The 13,393-nt window shown below is 35.7% G+C and overlaps 1 pseudogene; it reads left to right on the top strand.

The window, feature by feature from the left end:
• The first annotated feature begins 3,830 nt into the window (after nt 1–3,830).
• On the top strand, nt 3,831–12,079 carry LOC110771719 (receptor-like protein 7; annotated as a pseudogene).
• Nucleotides 12,080–13,393: the final 1,314 nt, after the last annotated feature.

Here is a 13,393-nt window from a genome sequence, read left to right as displayed (position 1 = left end):
AATGATGAAAGGACAAGCCCTTAAATGTGAACTCTCAAGAGGACAAAAGAAATCCATGTGGTGCCAAAACAATTTCCACAGAACAGAGACTCAAAAGTCAGGCCTAGAAAAACGATGAGGAAATCCCCAAGAAAGAGCTGATGTTGAACACGTCCAATACCCATAAATGCATTGCTACTTGACTTGAAGTCAAACACGTATATGTTTATTGCTCAACCATTTGACCACGCGGCCTGTCCATAAATAGATATCTCTCCAGCTTTCACTTTCACATATGATTCTTTAGCTACGAGTGCACACACAAAAATATCAAGAAAATTATGGGCAACGTGTCGATTCACACGCTCTCGAAACTAGTAATAGTTCTACTACTGTTTCATCTTGTGGTTGCTAACTTTGTAGACTCTTTGCAGCAGCTATCTTGCCATGCCGAGGAGAGCTCTGCCTTGCTGCAGTTCAAGGAGAGCTTTATTATTAACGAATTTGCTCCACATTCTAAAGGTGCTTATCCAAAGGTTTCATCATGGAAATACTAAAATATGAATATGGGTTTGAATATGTTAGGTTAATTTTATTATTCTTCATAAGGAAGTATATATAAGCAAGGCCGGACCTAAGCTTAGGCTGGAGTGCACTCCACCCTAGGGGAAGATTTATAAAGTATTGAACATGGTTTAAATGTTATAAGCTTTATTTCTACTCTAATAAATATTAGCCCACTCCTAAAGCATATAGGAAATAATAACATCAATCCAAACCTATATAAATTCATCGGAAAAATCATTGTAAGTGCTTCAAATTGCCCCTTTGCTCAATTGGTGTGCAGATTACCTTATTTCCATTTTCAACATTTAAGTAAATGTCTTTGTCCTTTTACTTTCATTTATTTTTATATTACTCCATTTACTTAAGTTTACAATGTAAATAGGGAAGTACCCCCCGTTTGGATTCATATAAAAAATACTAGAAAATCAAATTTTCACCAAATCAAAATATGAAAAATCGGTTTTAGTGCAAAATACGATTTAGGCTAAAAATGATGGCTCATTAAGTCAATATATACTTCATATTAAAATCCCATTAAATCAGTTTTCTTATTTGATGTGTAAGAAATAAAAGCCGCCAAAAATTATCTTGAGAAAATGAGTATTCCGAAAAACCATTTTTCATACTTAGTCAATATTGCACCTCCGCTAAAAAAAATTTGGGTCCGCTAGTGGCTACACCCACAGAGAGCAAACATAAAAAAATTTCTTCTAGCCACCCAAAACGCCATATTTGAATCTTGAGAGCCAAGAGGAAATAGCTCTCCTCCTCTAAAAAATTTACCAACCTATCTTCAGTAGGTTCTTCATCTTGGTAAGTTTTTTTATTTTATATATATTCAATTTCCAATTTTAATTGTTGTTGTTAAGTTTTTATGATTTAGGGTTAGGGTGAAAACTTTTGGAGACTGTTGATATATATTTTATTTTTGCAACTTGAATTATTAATTAGCATATATGATTTTTTTAAGTTGGACAATGTATTTGATTTAGTATTTATTTATACTTTGTACTTCTTCATGTTATATTTGCTTGTAATGTGGCCATGTTTGATTTATAAAATTTTATTTACATTTTTGTTTCAAGAGAAAAAAAAATGCTTATAATATATCTCCTCTATAAAAAAAAATATATATTTAGCCTACCCTTATAAAAATTTCTGGGTCGGCCATTGTATATAAGGATTTACATAAGTGCTTTACAAGGAATTAGATACAGTAAAGGATTAGAAAAGTATATCCTAATTATACAATGATTTATCAATTATATAAAATAGGAAAGTAAATCCCTTAATTAATCAAGGAAATAAATCATCTTGATTAATTAGGAGACTCACATCAACACTCCTCCTCAAGTTGGTGCATATATGTCACCAATGCCCAACTTGGTAAGTGAGACAAACAGCTTTGGTTAAGATATCTGCCAATTGATCTTCTGATCTTGCGAATGTTAGGCGGATGATCTTCTTCTCAATTGTTTCTTTGATAAAATGTCCATCCACCTCAACATGTTTAGTTCGATCATGTTGAACTGGATTATGGGCAATATCGATGGCTAACTTGTTATCACAATGTAACTCCATTAGCTTTTATGGCTTGAAACCCAATTCTGTCAATAGTCTTCTGATCCATAGTAATTCACAAACTCTGTGAGCCATTCCTCGATACTCTGCTTCAGCACTAGACCGAGAGACCACATTTTGTTTCTTACTCTGCCAAGTGACTAGGTTACCTCCCACAAAAGTGAAGTAACCTGAAGTAAAGCGTCTATCAATAATATAGCCAGCCCAATCAGCATCTGTATATCCAACAACTTCGAGATCACTATTTTTTTAGAGCATTAATCATTTCCCAGTGGCCGACTTTAAGTATCTTAAAATCCGATCAACTGAATTCCTATGAGACACACTGAGTGAATGCATAAACTGACTAACCATACTCACAGCATATGCAATATCTGGTCTTGTGTGGGCTAAATATATCAACCTTCCAACAAGGCGTTGGTAATGTTCCTTATTGGTTGGTTCTTGATCCATGTCTTCACATAACTTGTGATTCATCTCGATAGGTGTATCAACAGGTTTGCATCCAAGCATTCCTGTTTCAGTGAGCAGATCTAATACATACTTTCTTTGAGATAGAAATATACCAGTTGTGGACCTAGCTACTTCAATTCCTAGAAAGTACTTTAGATCACCTAAATCCTTCATCTCAAATTCCTGAGACAAGTACTTTTGCAGTTTCAGTTACTCTCCTGTATCGTTTCCAGTTACGATTATGTCATCCACATAAACAATCAATGTAGTAAGTCTTCTTCCATTGCGCTTCAAGAACAAGGTGTGATCTGCATTACTCTGTATATATCCAAAATTCTTCATGGATTTAGTGAATCTGCCAAACAATACCCTGGGAGATTGCTTTAACCCATACAATGACTTTCTGAGTTTGCAAACTTGATTCTCCTTGTCACGAGCTAGGTTACATCCTGGTGGTAAGTCCATATATACTTCTTCTTCCAAGTCTCCATGTAAGAATGCATTTTTTACGTCAAGTCTCCATGTAAGAATGCATTTTTTACCTCAAACTGATGTAGTGGCCAATCAAGATTTGCTGCTAGAGACAGAAGGACTCTGATAGTTTTAATCTTGGCTACTGGGGCAAAGGTATCTTGGTAGTCTATCCCATATCTTTTTGTGTACCCCTTCGCCACCAATATAGCTTTATATCTTTCAATGGATTCATCTGCTTTGAGTTTCACAGTATAAATCCATCTGCATCCCACTGTATTCTTTTCATGAGGTAAGGGCACGAGTTCCCATGTGCCATTCTTCTGAAAACCTCGCATTTCTTCATTCATGGCTTCTTTTCATTTTGGGTCTTCTAGTGCTTCAGTTACACTATTGGGAACAAGTATGTCGGCCAACTGCTTCACAAAATGTACCCGTGACTTTGATAATCTGTTGAGGGATACATAATTGTTGATGAGATATTTCCCTTTTGCATTAAGATCTGCTTCGTAGTGAACTGGAGGTTTACCACAATTCTTCCGTTTTAAAATCTGATATTTGCAGTGTGATGAAAACATTACGCCTCGAGTTTATTATTATTATTATTATTATTATTATTTCCAATCACTTCTTTATTGATCAAAATATGCTCAACCATATTACGCCTCTATTGCTTAACCATTTGATCATGCCAATTTATAAATAGATAGCTCTCTATAACTTTAACTTTCATAGATGATTCTTTAGCAAAGAGTGCAAACAAAAAATATCAAAACATTATGGGGAACCTGTCGATTCGCATGCTCTCGAAACTACTAGTTTTGTTGTTGTTTCATCTTGTGGTTGCAAACTTTGTAGACTCTTTGCAGCAGCTATCTGGCCATGCCGAGGAGAGCTCTGCCTTGCTGCAGTTCAAGGAGAGCTTTATTATTGACAAATCTGCTTCACGTTCTAAAGGTGCTTATCCAAAGGTTTCATCATGGAAACCAGCTAGAGGAGGAAATAGCAGTTGCTGCTCGTGGGACGGCGTGGAGTGTGACGAGATGACGGGTCATGTTATTGGCCTTGATCTTAGCAGCAGTTATCTCTATGGCTCTTTCGACTCCAATAGTAGCCTGTTTAGCCTGGTGCATCTTTAAAGGTTGAACCTCTCTGACAATAACTTCAACTACTTTCAAATTCCATCTAGCATAAGAAATTTTCCAAGCCTCACTCATCTTGACCTCTCTGCGTCTTTCTTTTATGGTCAAGTCCCATCTGAAGTCTCACACTTGTCCAAGTTGACATACCTTAATCTGCGTTCCAATATTCTTGAAATTGAAACATCTCCCGATAATCCTCAGCGATTGTTGAAACTTCAACCATCCGATATGAGTAGTCTGGTTCAAAATTTAACTAGTCTAAAAACTCTTGATCTCAGTTTCATTAACATATCATCGATCATACCCATTTCCTTGACAAATTTATCATTTTTAACACACCTTGCCCTCAAGAAATGTGATCTGTTTGGCGAATTCCTAGTGAAAATTTTCAGTCTACAAAACTTAGAAGTTCTTAATGTGAGATACGACCAAGATCTCACTGGATATTTGCCCGAATTTAATCGAAGTAGTCCTCTCATCTCACTGAAAGTTGAGTTTACTAGTTTTTTCGGAACCATACCTCCTTCGATTGAAAAGATTAATTCATTGCAAAAGTTGGATGTTGCTCAATGCAATTTTTCAAACTCGTTGGTTCCATCTGCATTTGGCAATCTTAGACAGCTCACTTACCTAGACATTTCAGCAAGCCGATTTGGAGGTCCAATTCCTGATTCTTTGGCAAACCTTACCCAATTGACTGTTTATAGATGGTGCGAATTCTTTAACTGGTCCAATTCCATCTTGGCTAGGTAACTTTACCAAACTAGTTTACCTAGAATTTGCTTTTAATCATTTGAGTGGTTCAATTCCAGCCTCATTTTCCAATCTCATCAATCTCAGGATCCTTTGTCTACAGTCAAATAACCTGAGCGGTGTAGTGGAGTTTCAAATGTTTCAGAAGCAACAAAATCTCTACCAACTCCAATTGAGTTCGAACAACTTTGAATTTGTTACTGGATCCAATATTATGAATGCAGCTCTTCAACAGTTCACCATTTTGTCTTTGAGTTCATGCAATTTAAAAGAGTTCCCATATTTCCTACAAAATCAGAAAAAATTGGAGCGGTTGGATCTGGCAGACAACAAAATCGGTGGTGAAGTACCAAACTGGATGTGGAATTTAAGCAAGGAAACTCTGGTACTCCTGGACATTTCTGGAAACTTATTTTCAGGAGAACGTCCAGCTGTCATACCCTGGGTTAACTTGCTCTCTTTGAGGCTTTCAAACAACATTTTTCGTGGACAATTACCGATCCCTCCACCATCCTTGCTAGAATATGGAGCCAATAACAACAAATTTACTGGAGAAATTTCACCATTGCTTTGCAATATGAATTCTCTTATGTACCTTGACTTGTCGACAAATAACTTGAGTGGCACGCTTCCTCAATGTCTCGAAAACTTTAGTGAGGGTCTATTGCTTTTACTTCTTGGAAGTAACTCTTTTCATGGAATGATGCCTCAACCACTCAACAACAGAAGCAGTTTGAGGATGATTGATGTTACTTATAACCAATTGCAGGGGCAATTACCGAGGTCATTGGCGAATTGTGTGATGCTTGAGTATCTGGTTCTGTCAAACAATCAATTCAGTGATGTTTTTCCCATTTGGTTAGGGACTCTTCCAGAGTTAAAACTTTTGGCAATGCGCCATAATGGGTTTTTTTTTTTTTTTTTGTTCAAGGAAATTCATGCCACAAATATGAAAGGGATTACACAGTCAGAAAAATAAAAATAAAAACCAGCCCAACACTGATAGGTACAAGGCCTTAACCCAACAGAAATAAAAAACCATAAAACAAACATCTAGCCCAAAACCAAAACAAAGGAAGAACCCTAGATCTGAGAAGCTACAGCCGCCACTGCCGTCACAAATCCACAACCGCCAGAGATGGGTAACCAGTAACCAGACGAACCAATGCTTAGAACGGAGAATGGTGGTGGAAAAACCACTCACGCAAAGAGCGCTACCATAATCCTAAAAGCTAGTGCAAAGAGCACTTTTGAAGCATCCTCATCCATGCAGCCGAGGAGCAGTGGCTGGTGGTTGAGATCTCGGGTCGGGACACAGCCGGAGGGAATATGTGGAGGACACCGTAACAGAGAAGGGGCAAGGAATGTAGAGGTGAGAAGAGAAGATTGAAGAACAACATTTATGGGTGTGGAAGAAAGAGGAGAGTGGAAGTACAGATTTGGGTTTTCCAAAGTTGGGCATAATTTAGGGAAATTTAGGGTGAGGGTGAAGAGAAAAAAGTAGAGAAATTCAGACATAGGGAAAGGGGTTGGATAGGAGAAGAGGTAAACCCAAACAAAGAAGTAAACAAAAACACTCACAGAGGAGAGAGAGGGAGGAAGCGGGAAGGAGGGGGGGGGGGGGAGGGGGGGGGAGAGGAACTAAGGAGAGGGGAGGAGGAACTAAGGCCTCCTCCCCAAAGCGGCGCTGCAACAAAAGAGGGGCTAGGGTTAGAGAGAAAAGAAGCTCGTGCTATTAGTTTCTACACTTTAATGATTCTAGATCAAATCAATATCGTTCGACCCACTGTATAATGGGTTTAATGGTGTGATTGGACAGTCTAGAAAAAATGTTGACTTCCCCAAGTTACGCATTCTTGATTTGTCTTACAACAATTTCACAGGTGAGATTTCACATTTGTTTCCAGATATTGCTGTAAACACGTCAACATACATGCAGGCACAAGTACACTATGCCATCACTGATATTTATCTTACACGAAATGTTTCTTACCCAATCACATTAGCAATTAAAGGTTTGGATTTGCACTATTCGAAGATTCTTGAAGGCTTTGCAGCGATTGATATCTCAAGCAACAAATTTGAAGGTAAGATTCCAGAATTCATTGGGAACCTTAAGGAGCTTCGCTCACTCAATATTTCCAGCAACAATCTCACAAGTTCTATTCCATCATCCCTGGGGAACTTAAGGAATCTTGAATCGTTGGACCTTTCGCAAAACAAGCTCTCAGGGCATATCCCCACTACTACAAAAATCGAAATAGACGACGGTAATCCACCGTCGTGTATTTGGTTTTTCAACCGTCGTGAAATCGAGCGACATCTTTTGATGCATAAAACCACGACGGTAAATCCCCGTCGTCTATTATTTGCAAAGACGACGCTTTTACTCAAAACCGTCGTCTATTATATGTAAATAGATGACGCTTTTACTCAAAACCGTCGTCTATTATGAAGTAAAGACGACCCTTTTTATATAAAAACTGTCGTCTATTATATGTAAAGACGACGTGTTTTTATATAAAAAGGGTCGTCTAAAGACGACCATTTTCATATAAAAAGGGTCGTCTATTATATGTAAAGACGACGGTTTTTTTATAAAAAGGGTCGTCTATTATTAAGTAAAGAACTATGTTTTATTATATCCAAAGACGTCGGTTTTGTTAAAAAGCCATCATCTATTAAATGTGAAGACGACGATTTCTTGAAATATTGTCGTCTATTAACTCTAAGACAACGATTTTTTAGTAAAACTGTCGTTGATTGTATATAAAAAGACGTTATGGTGTTAAAAGAGGTCATGTACAGATGACGGTTTTTCCAATAAAACCATCGTTTTATTATCTTTAGTTTTTTGAAGAGTCAATAGTTATTACATAGTCAACCAATCTTTATTCTATTACATACATACTTCCTACCTATAATTAGAAATAACGGAGCTCACAAATTCTACTAATTTGATTTTAACTTCATCAATTTGTTCTTGGGTTGACTTAGCTCTGCCTTCTTGCACATTTTCCAAGTTGTTGGTGTCGGAAAAGGAAAGACCTGCACGAAAGAGACCCCAATACTCTTAAACATAAACTTGTTTAGCAGTAACCTTAGCAAAAAGATCTGTGCAGCTCTAGAATGACAGCAGAACACAATTGGCATAATTGGCAAAGTACCTGTTCTTGTGGTGGCACCATAACAAATGAAAAATCAGAGATTCAGAAAATTAACAATGAAATTCCAAAATAATTTAAGTAAACAACAAAAACAAAAAGTATTTTGGACCTGATGATGTTGTCGGTCCAAAAACAAACGGATCTAGTGAGGGATGGGTATGTTTTGCCTCATCTTCTTCGTCAGCTTCTTCTTGATTACGAAGGCCTTGTGGGACGGCTGTGCATATTTATAAAAAACCCAAATGAGAAACTCACTTAAATCCCACGAAATTAGCACAATACATGAACAAACATATATATATATATATATATACCGATTTCCATAAGTCTTTCTAGATCGAGTCGCTGAGTTTGATGAGCGAGTTGAGTGCCTGAGAGCGAGATCTTCTTTGAAGTAAGTGAAGGTCGAGATCTTTCAAATCAAACCTTTCAACCAGCTTTGATTCTCAAATACAGAACCTCCCTCTACATCTTATGGATCTGCGAAGACCTCAATCTCTCAACTCCTTCATTGATATCAATTTTTTGATGATTTTGTAGAGAGTTTCATGAGGGTGTTTTAGAGAGTGCAGGAGGGTTTCAAGGAGGGAGAGATAAGGTTTTTAGAGACGGGGGAAAATCTGAAAATTTGTCGAGCGCGAATTCACTTAAGTAGCCTTTTTTTAGCCTGTTTTAAAAGACGACGCTTGTTAATGAGAGATAAGGTTTTCAAAGACGGGTGAAAATTTGAAAATTTGTCGAGCGCGAATTCACTTAAGCGGCCATTTTTTAGCGTGTTTTAAAAGACAACGCTTTAAAAAAAAAAACCTTCATCTTAATATATAATAGACGACCCTTTTTATATAAAAAGGGTCGTCTTTACTTCATAATAGACGACCATTTTCATATAAAAAGGTTCGTCTTTACTTCATAATAGACGACCCTTATTATATAAAAAAGGTCGTCTTTACTTCATAATAGACGACCATTTTCATATAAAAAGAGTCGTCTTTACATATAATAGACGACCATTTTCATATAAAAAGAGTCGTCTTTACATATAATAGACGACCCTTTTTATATAAAAAGGGTCGTCTTTACTTCATAATAGACGACCATTTTCATATAAAAAGGGTTGTCTTTACTTCATAATAGACGACCCTTTTTTAAAAAAACCGTCATCATTACTTCACAATAGACGACCTTTTTTTTAAAAAAGCGTCATCTTTACATCATAATAGACGACCCTTTTTTTTAAAAAACCGTCATCTTTACTTCACAATAGACGACCCTTTTTTTATTTATACTTTCATTAAATACAACATAAGATTTTGTGGTATCCACTAGTGTAAATATTTTAAATTGAAGATCAAATTGAGTCATTGTATTCATATAGGGTCAAGGAGTGTAGCTGTAAAAAATCATCAAAATCGGAGTTAAAATAACCGTTAAATCTTGATTTTTCGTTTATAACCGTCGAAATGTTTTGTCCCGTTACTTGATCTCTGATTTTTTTTTTCCGATTTTTGGCGTATATGATCTCGATGTGTAAACAAACAAGTTTGACGGTTGGATCGTTGAAATTAGTTTTGTAGAATGCGTATGCCATCAAAACAATATATTCACTAACAATTAAGAGTTTATTTATACTTTTATTAAATATAACATAAGATTTTGTGGTATCCACTAGTGTAAATATTATAAATTGACGATCGAATTGGTTCATTGTATTCATATAGGGTCAAGGAGTGTAGCTGTAAAAAATCATCAAAATCAGAGTTGAAATAACCGTTAAATCGTGATTTTTCGTTTATAACCGTCGAAAAAGTTTTGTCCTATTACTTAATCTCTGAATGTTTATTTTTTCCGATTTTTGGCGTATATGATCTCGAAGTGTAAACAAACAAATTTGACGGTTGGATCGTTGAAACTAGTTTCGTAGAATGCGTATGCCATCAAAACAATATATTCACTAACAATCAAGAGTTTATTTATACTTTTATTAAATATAACATAAGATTTTGTGGTATCCACTGGTGTAAATATTTTAAATTGACGATCGAATGCAGTCATTGTATTCATATAGGGTCAAGGAGTGTAGCTGTAAAAAATCATCAAAATCAGAGTTGAAATAACCGTTAAATCTTGATTTTTCGTTTATAACCGTTGAAATGTTTTGTCCCTTTACTTGATCTCTGATTTATTTATTTTTTCCGATTTTTGGCGTATATGATCTCGAAGTGTAAACAAACAAATTTGACGGTTGGATCGTTGAAACTAGTTTCGTAGAATGCGTATGCCATCAAAACAATATATTCACTAACAATTAAGAGTTTATTTATACTTTCATTAAATATAACATAAGATTTTGCGGTATCCACTAGTGTAAATATTTTAAATTGACGATCAAATGCAGTCATTGTATTCATATAGGGTCAAGGAGTGTAGCTGTAAAAAATCATCAAAATCAGAGTTGAAATAACCGTTAAATCTTGTTTTTAAAAAACCGTCATCTTTACTTCACAATAGACCACCCTTTTTAAAAACAAACCGTCATCTTTTCATATAATAGACGACCCTTTTTTAAAAAAACCATCATCTTTACTTCATAATAGACGACCCTTTTTAAAAAAAAACCGTCATCTTTACTTCATAATAGACGACCCTTTTTAAAAAAAACCGTCATCTTTACTTCATAATAGACGACCCTTTTTTTAAAAAAACCGTCATCTTTACTTCATAATAGACGACCCTTTTTAAAAAAAACCGTCATCTTTACTTCATAATAGACGACCCTTTTTAAAAAAAAACCGTCATATTTACTTCATAATAGACGACCCTTTTGATAAAAAAACCGTCGTCTTTACATATAATAGACGACCCTTTTTATATAAAAAACCGTCGTTTTTAAATATAATAGACGACCCTTTTTATATAAAAAGGGTTGTCTATTATGAAGTAAAGACGACCCTTTTTATATAAAAACCGTCGTTTTTACTTAATAATAGACGACCCTTTTTATATAAAAACCGTCGTCTTTACATATAATAGACGACCAAGGGTCGTCTTTACTTAATAATAGACGACCTTTTTTATAAAAAAACAGTCGTCTTTACTTATAATAGACGGCAGTTCTTTCAAAACAACCATGTCTTTACCAAAAAAAGGACACTTGATTTTTAAAAGACGACGCTTGTCATACCTGCTGTCGTTATTTTTTGGTCAGATTTTAACTTTGAAGAAAAGCTTTTTAATAAGACGACGCTTTTTTATTTGTGTGCGTCGTTATAAAAAAATTCTCAACAGTATCTCCATTTTTTAGTTGTTTAAGTCAATTATCCACGACGGTTTTTTATTACCGTCGTCTTTTTAAAAACAACGACGGTTTTTTGTTCTACCGTCGTCTTTTTCTAGTCGTCTTTTGCCCTTTTTGTAGTAGTGCCCCCAACAACTGAAGCAGCTTTCATTCCTTGAGACCTTTAATGTGTCTCACAACAATCTCACAGGTCCTATACCGCAAGGTACCCAACTTACTTCCTTCAATAGCACTTCATATGACGGAAATCTTGGATTGTGTGGAGATCCATTACCAAACAAATGCGGAAATCAACGGCCACCTTCAACTAAAGAAGATAATGGTTCAGGCTCAATTGGAATGGTTGAATTTGATTTCAAATTTGTTTTGGCTGGAATTGGAAGTGGGTTTGTAGTGGGAGTTGTTCTCGCGGATGTCGTGATCACAAGAAGGCAGGAGTTGTTTCTTAGGGTCGTTGGAATGGTGAGGCTAATGATATGGAAAAGGTAGAGTAGGGGATGCAGAAGTATAGTTTGTTATAAGGTCATGCATTTGGAGTTGTTTTCTTGTTTTTGCTTCTCCTTCCATGTAACCTTGCTCTATCTTTGTAGTTGTACTTGTGGTTATGCTATAATTAATCCAAGTAAAGGTATTAGACTGATGCATGTCTTTCTGTATTTGGATTCTCTGCATTCATAATGTTTGCAATTTTCTGTGTGTAATAAAATGATTTTAATCATTAATTGAGCACAAAGTACATTTGATGAAATGAAATTGAAGCTTTCCAAAAGCCTCATATGAATATACCTACAATAGTTGCTGCTAATTGCGAAAGGCAAAAGGAATCTACCCAAGTACAAACTTTTTTTTCTTTTTTTTATACAAGCGATAGTCTACTTTAGTGTAATCTAAAATATGGGGTGGTGGATTTGAACTTAGGTGCAGAGTGGGGAGCACATCTGCGCTAGCCAACTTGGCTAAGCTACACAAGTACAAACTTGAAGTATAATGTAAATCTAGATCAGTTGTCTAAAACCCGATCAAAGCTATGGATTTGCAAAACATTTATATGGAGATTGTATACTATACCGTATCTAGATAAATTCAGCTCAAATCCAGCAGTTGCTCAATAATGAAGGCAACAAATTAATGCTAAGGGCTAGCTGGGGGACAGTCTATCCCCTTTTTTATCTTTTTTTTAGCTGAAAATTTGTGTGATGATTATCTGTTCTTGGCGTTAACAGAGGGGTTGTTAGATAAAAAAAAATGTAATATAGTAATAAAAAATTCACAACATAATCTCACTCTTATTTACAAATAAGAGTTTTTATTATTAATTGAGTACGACCCATTTAAGATGAAAATATCTCTTAATTATAATCTCTTTGGAAAGAGAACACCCTTTGATTCCAACAAGGATTAAACTTTGGAGGGTTTGTGTCTTTGTTTAAGTTTGTGGCTGCACCTAGGTTGACCCTAGGTTGCCTACGTACCCCTTTTGAAGGATCAAGCCACTCGTAGTTCTTTGGAGAATTTGATTGGACTTTCAAGGAATGAAAGATCCCTTGAAAGAATTTGTGGTGTGAGAAATATTTTGTGGAATTTGGATGAATCACTACTACAAAAAAGGCAAAAGACGACGGGAATTCACTGTCGTGAATTTGGTTTTCAAACCGTTGTAAAATTGATCGACGTCTTTTGCAAAGTAAAACCACGACGCGAAATCACCGTCGTTGTTATAACAAACAACGTCATTAACAAAAAAATAACCGACTTCTGTATACTGAAAAATGAACCAAAAAATTGTCCTGGAGAAGAATAGACGACCTATTTTATACAACCTCCGTCGTGTAAAAGAATACAATACGTCTTTAAATAAATAAAATATGACGTTATTAAATCATACGACGTCTAATATATTTATATAACCGTCGTGCAATAGTAATGCCACTTCGTTTTTTCCATTAATATTGACGTGGAAATAGCGGTTAGGGTAAATCACCGTC

Source organism: Prunus avium, chromosome 2, assembly GCF_965620075.1.
Source record: "Prunus avium chromosome 2, drPruAviu1.hap1.1, whole genome shotgun sequence".
Classification (NCBI taxonomy): domain Eukaryota; kingdom Viridiplantae; phylum Streptophyta; class Magnoliopsida; order Rosales; family Rosaceae; genus Prunus; species Prunus avium.
The sequence above is the reverse complement of the archived record's forward strand: the minus strand, read 5'-3'. Positions and strand labels throughout refer to the sequence as shown.